The sequence below is a fragment of the Triticum aestivum genome, chromosome 3D (genome assembly GCF_018294505.1).
Source record: "Triticum aestivum cultivar Chinese Spring chromosome 3D, IWGSC CS RefSeq v2.1, whole genome shotgun sequence".
NCBI lineage: Eukaryota > Viridiplantae > Streptophyta > Magnoliopsida > Poales > Poaceae > Triticum > Triticum aestivum.
The window spans coordinates 53,014,266-53,029,915 of record NC_057802.1 but is presented as its reverse complement, the minus strand read 5'-3'; positions in this window follow the sequence as shown (position 1 = coordinate 53,029,915).

The window sequence follows — 15,650 nt, the reverse complement described above, 5'->3', positions numbered from 1 at the left end:
CTTGGAGGAGGGGGCAGCGAGGCGGCGTGCGGCGGCGGGAGTCCGGCGGCGGCTCGGCGTCGTGGGGAGAGAGGAGAGCGCGGGCGGGCCGTCCGCTGGGCCTTTGGCCCAGTCGGCGCGGGCGTTTTTTTTTAAGTTCCGCGGAAAATATTGCGTAGAAAAATAAATAAAAATCAGAAAAATATGAAATAAATTTTCCCCGTCTAGTTAGAAAATCTAGAATAGGGTGAACATTTTTTAAACTCAAAAATAAATATTTTGAAAACATGCAATATTTTTAATGCAATAAAAATTGCAAATAAAATCCAAATAATTTCCAAATAATGATTTTAACATTTTTCCTCCAGTATTTCAATTGTTTTGGAGAAGTCATATTTTCTCCTCTCGTTTATTTTAAGAATGAAATATTTTTCCGGAGAGAAAAATAATTAAAACCAAAATCCTCGTCTTATTATTTGATAAAAATCAAATATGAAAATTTAAGAAAAATCCCCAACTCTCTCCGAGGGTCCTTGAGTTGCTTAGGATTTATCGAGGATTTGTCAAAATGCAATAAAACATGATATGCAATGATGATCTATGTATAACATACCAAATTGGAAATTTGGGATGTTACAAACCTACCCCCCTTAAGATGAATCTCGCCCTCGAGATTCGGGTTGGCTAGAAAACAGGTGGGAGTGGTTTTTCCGTAGATCTTCCTCTCGCTCCCAGGTGGCTTCATCCTCCGTGTGGTGACTCCACTGAACTTTGCAGAACTTGATAACCTTGCTGCGGGTAACTCGGCTGGCATACTCGAGAATCTTAACTGGTTTCTCCTCATAAGTCAAATCACTTTGCAACTGAATCGCTTCCAGTGGCACAGTATCTCTCAGCGGTATCTCCGCCATCTCTGCGTGGCACTTCTTCAACTGTGAAACATGAAATACATCATGTACTTCAGACAATCCTTCGGGCAATTCCAACTTGTAGGCAACTTCTCCCATACGTTCCAATACTCTGTATGGTCCGATAAAACGGGGCGCTAACTTTCCCTTAACTCCAAAGCGCTTCACTCCTCGAAGTGGTGATACTCGAAGATACACTCTGTCTCCGACTTCGTGAACTGTCTCCTTTCGTTTAGAATCAGCATAACTCTTCTGCCTGGACTGGGCTACCTTGAGCCTATCGCGAATCAACCTTACTTTCTGTTCAGACTCCTTAATCAAATCTGGTCCAAACAACTGACGGTCTCCAACTTCGTCCCATAACAACGGTGTTCTACACCTCCTTCTGTACAAAGCTTCGAAAGGGGCCATCTTCAAACTGGTTTGATAACTGTTGTTATATGAAAACTCCGCATATGGCAAATTGTCGTCCCAACTAGATCCATAATCTAGTGCGCAAGCTCTCAACATGTCCTCCAAAATCTGGTTGACTCTCTCGGTCTGTCCATCTGTCTGTGGGTGAAATGCTGTACTAAATTCCAGCCTGGTTCCCAATGTTTCATGTAGCTGCTTCCAAAATTTCGAGGTAAATTGGGTTCCTCTGTCTGATACAATGGTCCTCGGAACTCCATGCAAACATACTATCCTGGTCATGTATATCTTGGCCAACTTAGCACTGGTGTAAGTGGTCTACACTGGAATAAAATGAGCTACTTTCGTCAATCGTCAACTACAACCCATATTGAGTCATAGCCGGAACGAGTCCGGGGTAATCCTGTGATAAAATCCATGCCTATTTTATCCCACTTCCATTCGGGTATCGGCAATGGTTGCAGTAATCCTGCTGGCTTCTGATGCTCTGCCTTCACTCTCTGACATACATCACAACCTGCTACATACTCCGCAATATCCTTCTTCGTTCCGGTCCACCAGAAAGTATTCTTCAAATCCAAATACATCTTGGTATTCCCTGGGTGAATCGAGTACGGTGAATCATGGGCTTCTTGCAAAATCAACTTTCTGATCTCTGGATCATTTGGCACATATACGCGGTCCTCAAACCATAAGGTATCGTGCTCATCCTCCCGAAATCCCTTGGCTTTTCCTTTGCTCATCTTCTCTTTTATCTCTTTAATCTCCTTGTCTGACTTCTGAGCTTCTCTGATCCTTTCCATCAAGGTAGACTGAATCTCCAATGTCGCTAAATAGCCTCTTGGGACTATCTCCAAACATAGCTCGCGTAGATCCTCGGCTAACTCCTGAGGTAACTCTCCTGTCATGAGGGTGTTGATATGGCTCTTGCGGCTCAATGCGTCTGCTACTACGTTAGCCTTTCCAGGGTGATAATGCAATCTCATACCATAATCCTTGATAAGCTCCAACCATCTCCTCTGTCTGAGATTTAACTCCTTCTGCGTGAAAATGTACTTCAAACTCTTGTGATCCGTGTACACCTCATAATGGTTTCCGATGAGAAAATGTCTCCATGTCTTCAATGCATGCACCACGGCTGCTAATTCCAAATCATGCGTAGCATAATTCTTCTCATGGGGTTTAAGTTGTCGTGAAGCATATGACACAACTCTTCCTTCCTGCATAAGCACTGCTCCCAAGTCCTCGACGAGAAGCGTCGCAATAAACTTCATAATCCTTGCGTTGATCTGGCAGAATCAACACTGGTGAGGTAACCAATCGTTTCTTCAACTCTTGGAAACTAGCTTCACATTCCTCAGTCCAATTGAGTTTGGTGTCCTTCTTCAATAGCTCAGTCATGGGCTTAGCAATCTTTGAGAAATTCTCGATGAATCTCCGGTAGTATCCTGCAAGTCCAAGAAAACTCCGGATTTCTCTAACTGTCGCGGGTGATTCCCAACTTGTCACTGTGTCAACCTTGGCAGGGTCTACTGCTATTCCTTCTCCAGAAATAACATGTCCAAGGAATCCAACTTCCTTCAACCAAAACTCACATTTGCTGAACTTGGCATATAACTGATGTTCTCTGAGCTTCTCAAGTACCAATCGCAAATGCTCCTCATGCTCTTCTTCATCCTTGGAAAAGATTAAAATATCATCAATGAACACCACGACGAACTTATCCAAAAACTCCATAAACACTTTGTTCATCAGGTTCATGAAATAGGCAGGCGCGTTAGTCAGTCCAAATGACATAACGGTATACTCATACAATCCATATCTGGTGGTAAAAGCTGTCTTTGGGATATCCTGCTCTCGAATCTTTAACTGATGGTATCCTGATCGTAAATCGATCTTGGAAAATACTTTAGCTCCCTGTAGGCGGTCAAATAAATCATTTATCATTGGCAGTGGGTACTTATTTTTTATGGTCACTTTATTCAATCCTCGGTAATCAACAACCATCCTTAGTGATCCATCTTTCTTCTCCACTAGAAGTACTGGTGATCCCCAAGGTGACGAACTTGGGCGAATATAACCTTTATCCAGTAACTCCTTGATCTGCTTCTTAATTTCCTCCAAATCCTTTGCGGGCATCCTGTACGGTCTCTTAGATATTGGCCCTGTGCCTGGCAAAAGTTCAATCAAAAACTCAATGTCTCTATCTGGTGGCATGCCTGGCAACTCTTCTGGAAATACATCCGGATAATCCTTCACCACTGGTACTTTCTCCTGTACAACTCCTGATAAGGAATTCACTTGAGTCCTCTTTGGCATATGCCTGGATACATACTTGATCCTTTTTCCTTCTGGGGTGGTAAGCAAAATTGTCTTGCTGGCACAATCGATGTTTCCTCCATACAACGATAGCCAATCCATTCCCAGAATCACATCCAAACCTTGCGATTCCAAAACAATGAGGTCTGAGGGGAAAACATGCCTACCAATGGCCAATGGTATCTGAAAACATCCTTGGGTGGCCATATACTATGCTCCTGGCGAGGTTACTAACATAGGGCTTTTGAGAACTTGGGTGGACATCTTAAACTTGTTCACGAATCCCCTTGATATGTATGAATGCGATGCACCAGTATCGAAAAGAACAGTTGCAGTAAATGACTTAACCAAAAACTTACCTATTACTGCATCAGGCTGAGCTTCAACCTCCTCCACGCTCACGTGGTTCACATGTCCTTTGTTGAACGGGTTCGGCTTCTTCCCAGGGCTTCCATTGCCATTTCCATTTTGGGCTTCGGGACAATTGGTAGCGTAATGTCCCGTCTTCTGGCACTTGAAACAAGTGATGTGACTTAGATCTCTCTTGGTTGGTGTAGATGGGTTGGTGCGGTTCTGTCCGTTTCCTCCTCCATTCCCATTACCATTCTTGGAGCCATTATGGTTGTGCGAACTACCTCCTCCATGGGTATGCTGAAACTGTCCTCCCGGCTTCGGGTTAAATCGTGGCTTCTGCTGGGCTCCAGAATTGTACTTCCCTTGTCCATACTTCCTCTTGCGGTTTTCAATCTGCTGTTGCTTCCCTTCAATCATGAGAGCTCTATCTACCAGCTCCTGGTAGTTGTTGAAAGTTGCTACCATCAACTGCATACTCAGTTCATCATTCAGTCCTTCCAAAAACTTCTCCTGCTTGGCAGCATCTGTAGCAACGTCATCTGGTGCATAACGTGCTAACTTACTGAATTCCTCCACATACTGGCCTACGGTACGTCCTCCTTGGCGTAGGTTACGAAACTCATGCTTCTTCATAGCCATAGCTCCTGCTGAAACATGAGCTGTACGGAAAGCTTGCTGAAACTGGTCCCATGTGACAGTGTCAATAGGGTGCGTGGCTGTATAATTCTCCCACCATGATGTTGCGGGTCCATCAAGCTGATGTGCGGCAAAACGCACTCTTTCCGCATCTGTGCATCCTGCAGTGGTCAACTCCCTTCCAACTTTGCGGAGCCAATCATCTGCAACAATCGGCTCGGTGCTACTGGAAAACACCGGCGGGTTTAACCTTAGGAAACGGGCTAAGTGATCAACAGGTGGTGGTGGCGGTGGGTTGTTGTTGTTGTTGTTGTTGTTGCCTTGGTTCTGAACTAACACTTGCATCAGGGCATTCTGTTGCTGAATCAACTGGGTGATCTCTGGCGGGAAAACAAACCCGGTGTCGCGTCTCGGAGGCATCTGATGGGTTTAGAAAAGATGAGAATTAAGAATAGAATGAGGTCTAGAGAGGAAACACTACCCATATGCTCATGAGACAAAATTCAATCAATAACACTCAATCAATCCAAACAAGGCAAAACAATCGATCTAGCTAACGTTACAAAGTGCTTGAACTATACTATTAAATGGGGGAAACTACTACTGATATGGTGGTCTACTAGAAATTCTGATCCGTTGAAGACTCCATGATGTCTGCTCCAGCTTCATCAATCCATTCGTCTTCACTTGGTTCCGAATCGGTGTCGTCGATGATGATGTAGTTATCCGGACAAGTGCATTCGTCGACTTCTGCTTTTGGTACTGGATTTCCCACGGATGCTCCAATCTTATTCTCCAGGTCGTCAATCTTCCCTACTAGTGCGTTCATTTCCTCCAAATAATCTTCGCGTGTAGTCTTGAGTTCTTCTTGGAGTTCCTTGATCTTCGTAAATGTCTTCTTTAGTTCTTCCTTGTCCGTGCACATCTGGTTTTCCTGGTGACGAATATGTTGGTTCTGATCCTGGATGAAAGCTGCAATTGATCCATCCTTCTTGGTCTTGATCATCTCCCATTGCGCGTCTCGACGTCCACAAATTTGATAAATCGTATCCTTAAGCTCCTGGTGGTAGACTTCTCCAATGCGTCCCATGGCGATATGTGCGGCCATGCTCTTCCCTAAACTCCAAGTTGGTGCTTCGAAAACCAATCTCATGGGTTCCGTAATTGGTGCGAACGTCCTTCCTGGAATGATAACTTGAATCTTCCAGCTCTCCTCTTCAGGTAATGTGGCGTTGTAGGTTCCGGTGACGCTTGGTATTCCTATGTTCAAGTACTTGGTGACTTCCTTCAAATGTCGTCCAAATGGCGTGTCTTCATCTGGTTGCATGAACTTACTCCTTGCATTCGCCATTCCTAAAAGAGTAGAAAGTGGAGAGGGGTCGGAAATGAGAAGAGAGAAGCTTTCTAGGGCTTAAGCTTAGTGGTCGTGTCCTATAGTCAGCGTGTGCTCTGATACCAACTTTGTAGCGACCAGACCTCAAATGGCATGTGCTGCTGTGCACCAGTGTCATCCCTGGATCAGTAATGCTGACACGCACAGTACAAATGGAGGATTTATAACAGAGTAGCAATCACACACTTATTACATCGAATATCTCCATAGAGACTAAGTATGATAAACATGGCTTAAGGCCATCTAATAACGATAACAGCGGAAGACTTGGAAGATAAGTGAGTCCATCAACTCCAGCGGCATCACTGAGTATAAGACCACGACCTAAGGCACCTTACTCGTCGTCTGAAAAGTCTGCAACATGAAACGTTGCAGCCCGAAAACGGGTCAGCACATAGAATATGCTGGCAATGTAACACATAGAGACCAATGAACAATGATAATGCTATACTATATGCATATATGGCTGGTGGAAAGCTCTACGGTTACAGTTTTGCGAAAAGCCAATTTTATCCTACTTCAAAAGGAATAAATTTTATTTAACTATCATGGTGGTTGAAACATTGAGAAGGTACCTCCAACTCAATCCCAATTAAGTGTCATCATTAACCCAACAAAATTAATTAATAGTATCACGGTGATGAGATTCAAATGATAATCCAGGTACTAGATACTCAAGTTGTCCATAACCGGGGACACGGCTAATCATGATCAGTTTGTACACTCTGCAGAGGTTTGTGCACTTTTCCCCACAAGACTCGATCGCCTCCGCTTGATTCTCGCACTGCATGATGTTTGAGAAACGGATAACCGGGACACAGTCTTTCAGAAACAATCACTCTTTACTCTGGATGGACCGGTACACCTACTTTCCCCTAGATCTGCTAGTCCACCTCTTCAAGAGATCCTGTAACCTACTCAGCTATGCTAGAGCCCATAATAGCTTGTGGCTGCACACGGAAGTTTCTAGCATGAATAATCTTATGATCCCTTTGAGCCTGGGTGGCGGACCTTATACATACAGACAACACTGGGTTCTCCAGGTGCCTCAATCCACCCAGATGTGAGTTTTAGTTGCCGCCTTAAGTTGAACCATTATTAACAATCTCACATCTGTCATGGATATCACTCAAACCCAATCCACGTCTACGAGCATAGCATGGCAATAATAAAATCAACGTAGAAGTAACTCCCAAGAGTTTGATAATAAAACAGGTAATAGGTACTACCTCAACTACTTCCCAGATACCCACAATTTATTAGATCCTAATCATGCAATGTGTTTGAGGAATAGATCTAATGCAATAAAAACTGGGTATGAACGGGGTATGATCAAAGTGTTACTTGCCTTGCTGATGATCCACAAAACCTAGCGATTCGAAGTAACAAGCGGCACACTCCGGGTACTCTATCGCAAACAAACAAGCATACAATCAGTACTCATCTAATGCACAGGTAAAACTCGAATGAAAGATCCAACCAGAAAGTTCAACTTAAGAACTCCGGTTTGCAAAAAGAATCAACTCGAAAGAAGCAACGAAAGTCAAACGGCGAAAGAAAGAAACTTCGTTTGCTAATCTGGATCTAGGTCAAATTTTACTGTAGCAAAAACTTGTTTGAGTAGATTAATCGGAAAGAGAATTTCGAGACGAAACTCTAGGCGCTTGAATCGCCTGATTCCGATAAACGAGCGAGAAGTTAAACAGATTCGAAAATTCGATCAGAGATCGAATCTGAGAAAATAACGAGAAAATCCGTCGAAAAAGAAAAACGGACGAACGGTTAAAGAATGGACGTTCGTTAACAGAGAAAAACCGACGAACGCGTTCGTTAGAACGAACGGTTCGGTGAACGCTCGTAAAATAAGAAAACCGAAAAAAAACCGATCTAGGGTTTTTTTTTTCTAAAACGAAGGTTTTTTTAAAAAAAACGGCAAACGAGGCGAGGTCTACCTCGTCGGGGTAGAGCTCCGGCCGGGCTCCCGTGCTCCGGCGAGGGGCGGCGAGGGCGGCGGGGCTTGGGGCTCGGGCTCGGGGTGCGAGGGGCGGCGGCGGCGACTCCGGCAGCGGCGGCGCGGGCAAACGGCGGCGGCGGCGACGGCGCGTGCGGGCGGCGGCGAGTGCGGGGGCGGGCGGCGGCGGCAAGATGAGAGGTGAGGGGGGTGCGGGGTTTATAAAGAGGGGGGGCTAGCTCGGCTTGGAGGAGGGGGTGGCGAGGCGGCGTGCGGCGGCGGGAGTCCGGCGGCGGCTCGGCGTCGTGGGGAAAGAGGAGAGCGCGGGCGGGCCGTCGGCTGGGCCTTTGGCCCAGTCGGCGCGGGCGTTTTTTTTTTTTAAGTTCCGCGGAAAATATTGCGTAGAAAAATAAATAAAAATCAGAAAACTATGAAATAAATTTTCCCCGTCTAGTTAGAAAATCTAGAATAGGGTGAACATTTTTTAAACTCAAAAATAAATATTTTGAAAACATGCAATATTTTTAATGCAATAAAAATTGCAAATAAAATCCAAATAATTTCCAAATAATGATTTTAACATTTTTCCTCCAGTATTTCAATTGTTTTGGAGAAGTCATATTTTCTCCTCTCGTTTATTTTAAGAATGAAATATTTTTCCGGAGAGAAAAATAATTAAAACCAAAATCCTCGTCTTATTATTTGATAAAAATCAAATATGAAAATTTAAGAAAAATCCCCAACTCTCTCCGAGGGTCCTTGAGTTGCTTAGGATTTATCGAGGATTTGTCAAAATGCAATAAAACATGATATGCAATGATGCCAATTTGGGATGTTACAAGGGAACAACTATGCTGAGACGAGAACGCAACCAAACACACTTGGCACGCCTAAGCTTAGGCGTGGCAACCTTAGTCTGCAAACCAAACATCTATATCTATACCCCTATATAGTGTGTGAATAACTTTGAAAGTTGGTCGTTGGATGAAGCCAATCCGACGGTACAAAGATGGCAAATCCGAGCACTACTGGCCGTTGGATACATTCCACCAGATTTTGCCACATGTAGAATCTAGAAGACTCCACATGTAGAAGCATAATGCACAAACCACCAGAATCTCGTGCGTGCAATGCACATGTACCTTACTAGTAGTAGTTGGTAGTAGTAAGAAACAAATTCCGGGTTTGGCACGAGCTCGTACTGCGGGAGCACCACAAGGCCTGCCGCAGGAGTTACATTTCCCTCTCGGGGCCCACGGGACCGAACTTCAGTGGCTTAGTGCCCGGCCTATGAGTCAATGACATGCGGACCTTAAATGCGGTTGGCCCACATGTCATTCTCATGGTGGTGGTGTGGTTTGCGACTCACTCGTTCGAGATGAACTGACCGGTGGTGGCGTGGCCGTGGCGAGGGTGCCACAGCTGGGCGTTACGAGGCGTAGATGGCCACATCGGCGGGTACTACCTGTAGTATAGAAGTACTCCAGCTGAGGATTGATGCCCGGGACGAAATGTGTCACAGCCGCTGGATGAAAATTCAATGGTGTGGGAGTACGGATCGGAGCACAGCAGCGGAGCAGGCAAACCGCGTCCAATCGGGTGTGGCTGTGGTAGAAAGTTGATGGTCGCCGCAGTTCAGCTGGCCTGCATGTCATGCACACAAAGGCAGAGGAGCGGTGGGGCCGAGAGGGATGAGGCGCACGTTCGGGGGACGTCGTGCTTATAGGTAGGGTTGGAGCGGCGTCGTGGGAATCGCGTGTGGGTGTGGCAGTGGTAGAAACAAGAAACGTGATGGTCGCCGTGGTTCAACTTCCATGGACAAGCTGTCATGTCTGCTGACACATGTATATCAAAACTAGAGTGTTTATATTTCAAGCACGTGAACAAGTATTATTCTACTACTTTGGATCCATTGCAACGCATGGGCCAGCACATTGGTAGTAGTAGTGTCTATCTCTATCTCTAGAGGCCTTCCCTCGTTCATCCTTTTCTCTCACAAGATAAACTACTCAACCAAATGCATCTTGATGTTCCGTGGAACGCACGAGGATGTTTCCTTGGGGGTCTCTCCAGCGCGGCATGGCCGTAGTTGCAAGTTGACGCCCCTTGAGATGCCGACGTTGAGGGGCACTCGGATTTCCTACGATGAGCAGGTAAGATGAGTTTGATTACGTAGTAAATGCATTCTGAAGACTACTTACGTGTCCATTTCCTAATTATCCCCCTGCCCACTGTTTCACAGGTTAGGCTCGGTGCGAGTGGAGATTGGCTTGCATATGTACGGGAGGGTACCAACATCAATTTGCACAACATTTACAACGGTGACACCGTTCCCGTAGAACCTTTTTCCAACATTGGACCAGCCATGCAACGGGCCACCGCATGAATTGGTACGATGGAACCACGGTGAGATTGAATAAGATAGCACAAACCTTTCACATGGCGGTCAAAGGTGGACCATCCTGTCTGCAGCCGATTTGTTGTCGTACGAGTACGAAGACGCTGTGCTCCTTTCTAACCGCATCTTCGCGGTGACAAACCAGGGGACTTGTTTCGTATGGGACACATCCTACGATATACTCCCTCTCTCCCAGCTTATTTGTTTTGAATCTTTTGATTTTATAAGTTTCAAATTCAGATTTAGAGCTCCCCATCACATGTTGAGATTACAATGTCCATTAAATCATTGCGTGCATGTATAGTAAAGAAACAAATCTCGAGTTTGGCACGAGTTCGTGCAGCGGTAGCACCAGCCTGGCGCAGGAGTTACATTTCCCTCTCAGGGCCCTCGGGACTGAGCTTCAGCTCCTTACTACACCTGCCTTTGAGTCAATAACATGTGGACCTGATAGGTGGCTGGTCCACATGTAATGCTCCCGAAGGCAGAGGGGCAGTGGGGCCGAGAGGGGTGAGCCGCAGGTCGGGGGACGTGTGGTGTCATGGGTTCGTGCGGCGTCGTGGGAATCGCGTGTGGCTATGGTAGAAACTTGATGCTCGCCGCATTTAAGGTGGCCCACATGTCATGCACACAAAGGCAGAGGGGCGGTGCGGCCGAGAGGGGTGAGGCGCACGTAGGGGGACGTGGTGCCGTGGGTTGGAGCGGCGTCGTGGGAATCGCGAGTGGTAGTGGATGAAACGTGATGGTCTTAGTAGTTGAACTACCATGGACAAACTGTCATGTCTACGGACACATGCATTGCATACCGATCACTGGAAGGAGTATAGTAGAGAAAGCTAGGCGGATAAATAGTTCCTTATAGTCAAGCGGACCCACGCAACTACTTGTTCCAAAGACATGCACACCATCGAAATAGTCCATCTATATCAATATACACAGAGAGGGAATAATTATTTTTACAAGAGAGGAAATAGTTCATCCATCCATAATGCCCTGCTGCTGGTGCAGCCTTATCTTCTTCTTGTTGTTGTTGTTGTTCTCATTTTCTGTGGGAGACGGCTTCGCAGCAAGCTCTTTGGACCTTGCAGCTATCTCAAAACTCACACGGGCATCGAGGGCAACATGTTTTATCCGCTCGTACGTGAAGGGATAATTCTCCCATCCAGGCGATCTTAATGCCACTGTCTCGTCACCCTTCTGAAGATTTGTACCGAGCACAAAATTTGCTACGTCGAATAGGGATGGTGTCTGTTTATCACAATCTTCTACATGAATTTTGATTCTGGTTTGTAGGTCAGCGATGCTTTTCAAATCAAGGTTGTACGGCTCCAGCTTCTGTTTGTCCCCTTCGATGGCTGCCCCACAGAAGTATATGTCCTCTCGAGACAAGAAATCGTGAAGCTCACCTGGTACACCAAAACATCATCTCCGAGGCATAGCTGAAGGACGGCGGCGCGTTGCATCTTCCCAGTGGCACGCTCCGTGTACTCTGCTTCAAGACCGATGACCCTCGTCTCTACCTTTTCGAGGGAGTTGGATACATTGTTGATCCACTTCCGAACAACCCTTGGGTCGACGGTGACGGTGGCAACTATGCTCAACGAGCCTTCGACGAGGACATGTTGGACGCTAAAAACCTGCATCTCGATCTCTTTTGCCATTTGGAACCGCTGGAATGGAGGGCTATGGTTTGGAGAATTAGGATTAGATGGCTAGTCTAACTGAAGTAGTAGATGATTATTTAAAGAGGTTAAAACAATGTGAACGCAGTGGGGTTTGGATGCAAATGAAGACGAAGGGGAGGTGAAGAAGCCAAGGAAAATCGGTTCCCGATGGAGAAGTAAATGGGAGAAGTGGCATGCAGGCAGTTGATTAGACGGCTAGGTAGGCTAAACGAAAAGGCTATGCGGGTAGACTGAGGAGTCGTACCTATTCGTGTACGTGCCCATCCTTCCTGATAGGTGGGACCTATGCAAACAGATAAAAAATGTGTCGTAGCTGGTTCAGATGGATATTGGCGCATGCGTGGGAGACACAACATTCTCTGGTTAAGGAATACACGGTTATCCTCATCAAAAAAGAAAAGGCCCATCTTCGCGCTTCCGCATGCACGAGAATTTGGTTCTGCTCGCAATATGACTTACTCACCTAGACGGAGGAAGTACTCATGTTCCTACTAGTAGTAGTAGTAGTACAACTGTGGTACACTTGATGGTCAAAATACTATTCATCCGGTCCTCACAGTGAAGTGACAACACCCTGCGCCTGACACTAGTCCAGGCGGCGTGTTCGGGTTACCAAAGTCAGCCTCACCCTGTGCACTGTGCAGTCTGTCACCGCCGTTGTACAACACATTAGCATGCCTCGCCTCGTCTCCCTCTCCCCTCCCATATCACCACTCCATCTCCATCTCCGTCTCCATCTCACTGTGCCCCCGTGTACCGTCGCCTCGCTTGCCTCCCCCAGTACCACTATTCCCTCGCTAGCCGCTCCAGCATCGATAGCCTTCTCCCCCGTAAATCAAGCCTCCAAAAAACCCCCACCTTCCAAACTCCACCATGGCCGAACGTGAACCGCGCAGCATCCATATGAGCCGCGATTGGAGCGATCTCCCCAGTGACGTCCTCGACCTCTGTTGTTCGAGAAAGGATATGTTGAGTGCCCTGCGGCTAGCTGCATGCTCGAGGTCCATGCACATGGCCATCGTCGAAGCAAGGCCTAAGCTTTTCAAGACACCCTACTTGTTGATATCCGGTCTTGCGAGATTGTCTTACCTTGATACGGAGGCGTACATGATGCCCCTCGACTTCAATCTGATCTCCATTAGCCGAAACTTCTTTGCAGGTATGTAGTGGGTCGACGTACATCATTTCCCTCGACTTTGATCCGATCACCATCGCCCGAAACTTCTTGGCAGGTATGTACTGGGTCGGCATGAACTCCCACTGGATGGCTGCTGTCAGAGAAGACGGGAAAAAGTTGATGCTCCTGAACTTACAGACCTCCCATGAGATTATCCTTCCTCCGTTGGATGATATAGAGTTTTACCATCGCGGTCCAAGTCATCTAGATTACGTTGTCAGTTGGGCGCACCTTGTTTTGCAGAAGATTGTAATCTGCCAAGTGCCCACACAACATGCGGATTACGCAGACTTCAAGCTAATTGCCTTGTTCGACAAGGGACTCGCCTATCTTTACGCCGGTGCCTTGTTTAGCTGGAGACAACTCAGCTTGCAGTGGATCATCGTCAAAGCTTATACACACTTCTGTGATGCTATTGAACACAATGGCATCATCTACGCGATCGACAAAGAAGATGGCACCACGTATTGCTGGGACGGCGCGTGTAAGTTGATTCCGTCTCATGTTAATGATGACGCCATGACACTGTTTGAACTTTTTGTGATGATTGGCATATCCCTGTTTGAGCAGAATTTGAGTAGAATCATGGCAATGTATTAGAGACGCCGTAAATCAGCTATATTTGGAATGAGTTAATTCATGCGATTATGACCATGTCATTACAGCCAATTTGTACCCCTGAATAATCAAACGGTTAGGAATATATGGATATTCTCCTTATTTTACAGTAATCTATATACTACTACTAAATATGAGTGTGTATCAATGGCCATGTTAGTTTCCTCCTTTTCATGATGTACAAAAATGCACCACACTGTTGGTTTCATCTAACCATACATTAGGGAAGTAAATGTGCATATGGAGAACTCTATATTTGGAAGTAGTGAAATCCTGTAATGCTTACCATGTGTACATACCTATATTCGCCCTTCAGCAATCAATGGCTAGAATAATATCCTCACAAAAAATTTGCCCACAGAACACGAGTATATAACAATGCATGGTCTATTAGTTACCTTGAAGAATTTATTTGTGAGGACAGAACATGATTACATAACATGCATGACATGGTAGTTTCCTGTGAAGAATCGATTGCGAGATAACATGAGTATAACCATGCATGGCACTTCTATATTTTCGAACCCAGTATACATTTCCCTGTATTTTCCTCCCAGTTCCAACAGGGACATATCAATGTTGTTTCTTGCATTATCCTACTCATACTCTGAACAATGTTGATCTTACATTAACAATGCCTGTCCTTTTTTATATGACGCAGTGTCCCTACAGTTACCGCCCTTTGTAATCACACCACCTTTGCCAAAAACAGGGAAGCATAACTGGTTCCTCGCTCGATCAGACGACGGCAAAAGACTGATGATCATTCGGACACATGAGCTGGAAAAGTTATATTGCAAAACCCCCACTGTATACAAGCACTGTGAAATACGTGAGTATCCGGACGGTGGCTGTTACGTCTATGAGCAGGATACCAGCTTGTTCGGGCCTTCATGATTTTTTTAGTTGGAGGCGGGTAAACAGCCTTGGTTCACACTCTCTGTTTCTCGGACTCAATTGTCCGATTAACCAGGAGATCACCGTTGGCAAGGACCATGATGGCAGAGAGGCTCTGTTTGCTATGAAAAACTGTGTCTACACGGCGAGCCCTAGGAGTTCGGGAGCAAACTCCCCTGATTGTCAACGATACAGCCTGCAGCCAAAAGAAGGTGAGAACGACAAAGGCATCCGGATTAACTTTGATCCTTGGATGACTCAATTACGACAGGCAGTGATGTGGTTCAAGCCTTCAGGTTGATAGGTAATTGGGCTGTTGCGTCGAAAGGGTGGAGTACTGGTGTCTCCGGATCATTGGTCGCTGAAGGGGGGCTGCAAATTATGATGGTGTTGGATCATCTCTTCGAATAACTTTGTTGTCTTTGTTGCTTGTTCTGGATGGGTAGTTCTTTCTTTTGTTATGCATATTCCTTGTCATTTGGTCATCCTCGTCTATGTCACTCTTACTATGTAATAGTTGCCTCTGTTTAGAATGTCATTCTCGTCTGGATCACGAGAGTCTGAGCGCTGCAGATGGGTGCGTTTTGGTGGTGTGGCAAGACTTCTTATGAACTATCATGTCTTGCTGTTTATGTCAGTAGTAGTCACTAGTCAGTGTTTGAATGTTGTATATTGTCTATTCTTGTTTCGAACTGTTTATTGTCTCGAACTACTGGTGGGCTAATTTTTTTCGAAAAAGGGGGTATGCCCCAGCCTCTGCATCTAAAACTGGTGGGCTAAATGAGGGCATCACCATTCTCCAGTGTTCAAAGTGTATCTCCTTTTTCAAGTTATATAATTTGAGCTCAGTGTCTTTTCGATTATGTACACTTGTTTGGGCTAGTGTGGTGTCGTTGAATATGGGCCAAGTAGTAATGCAATGCC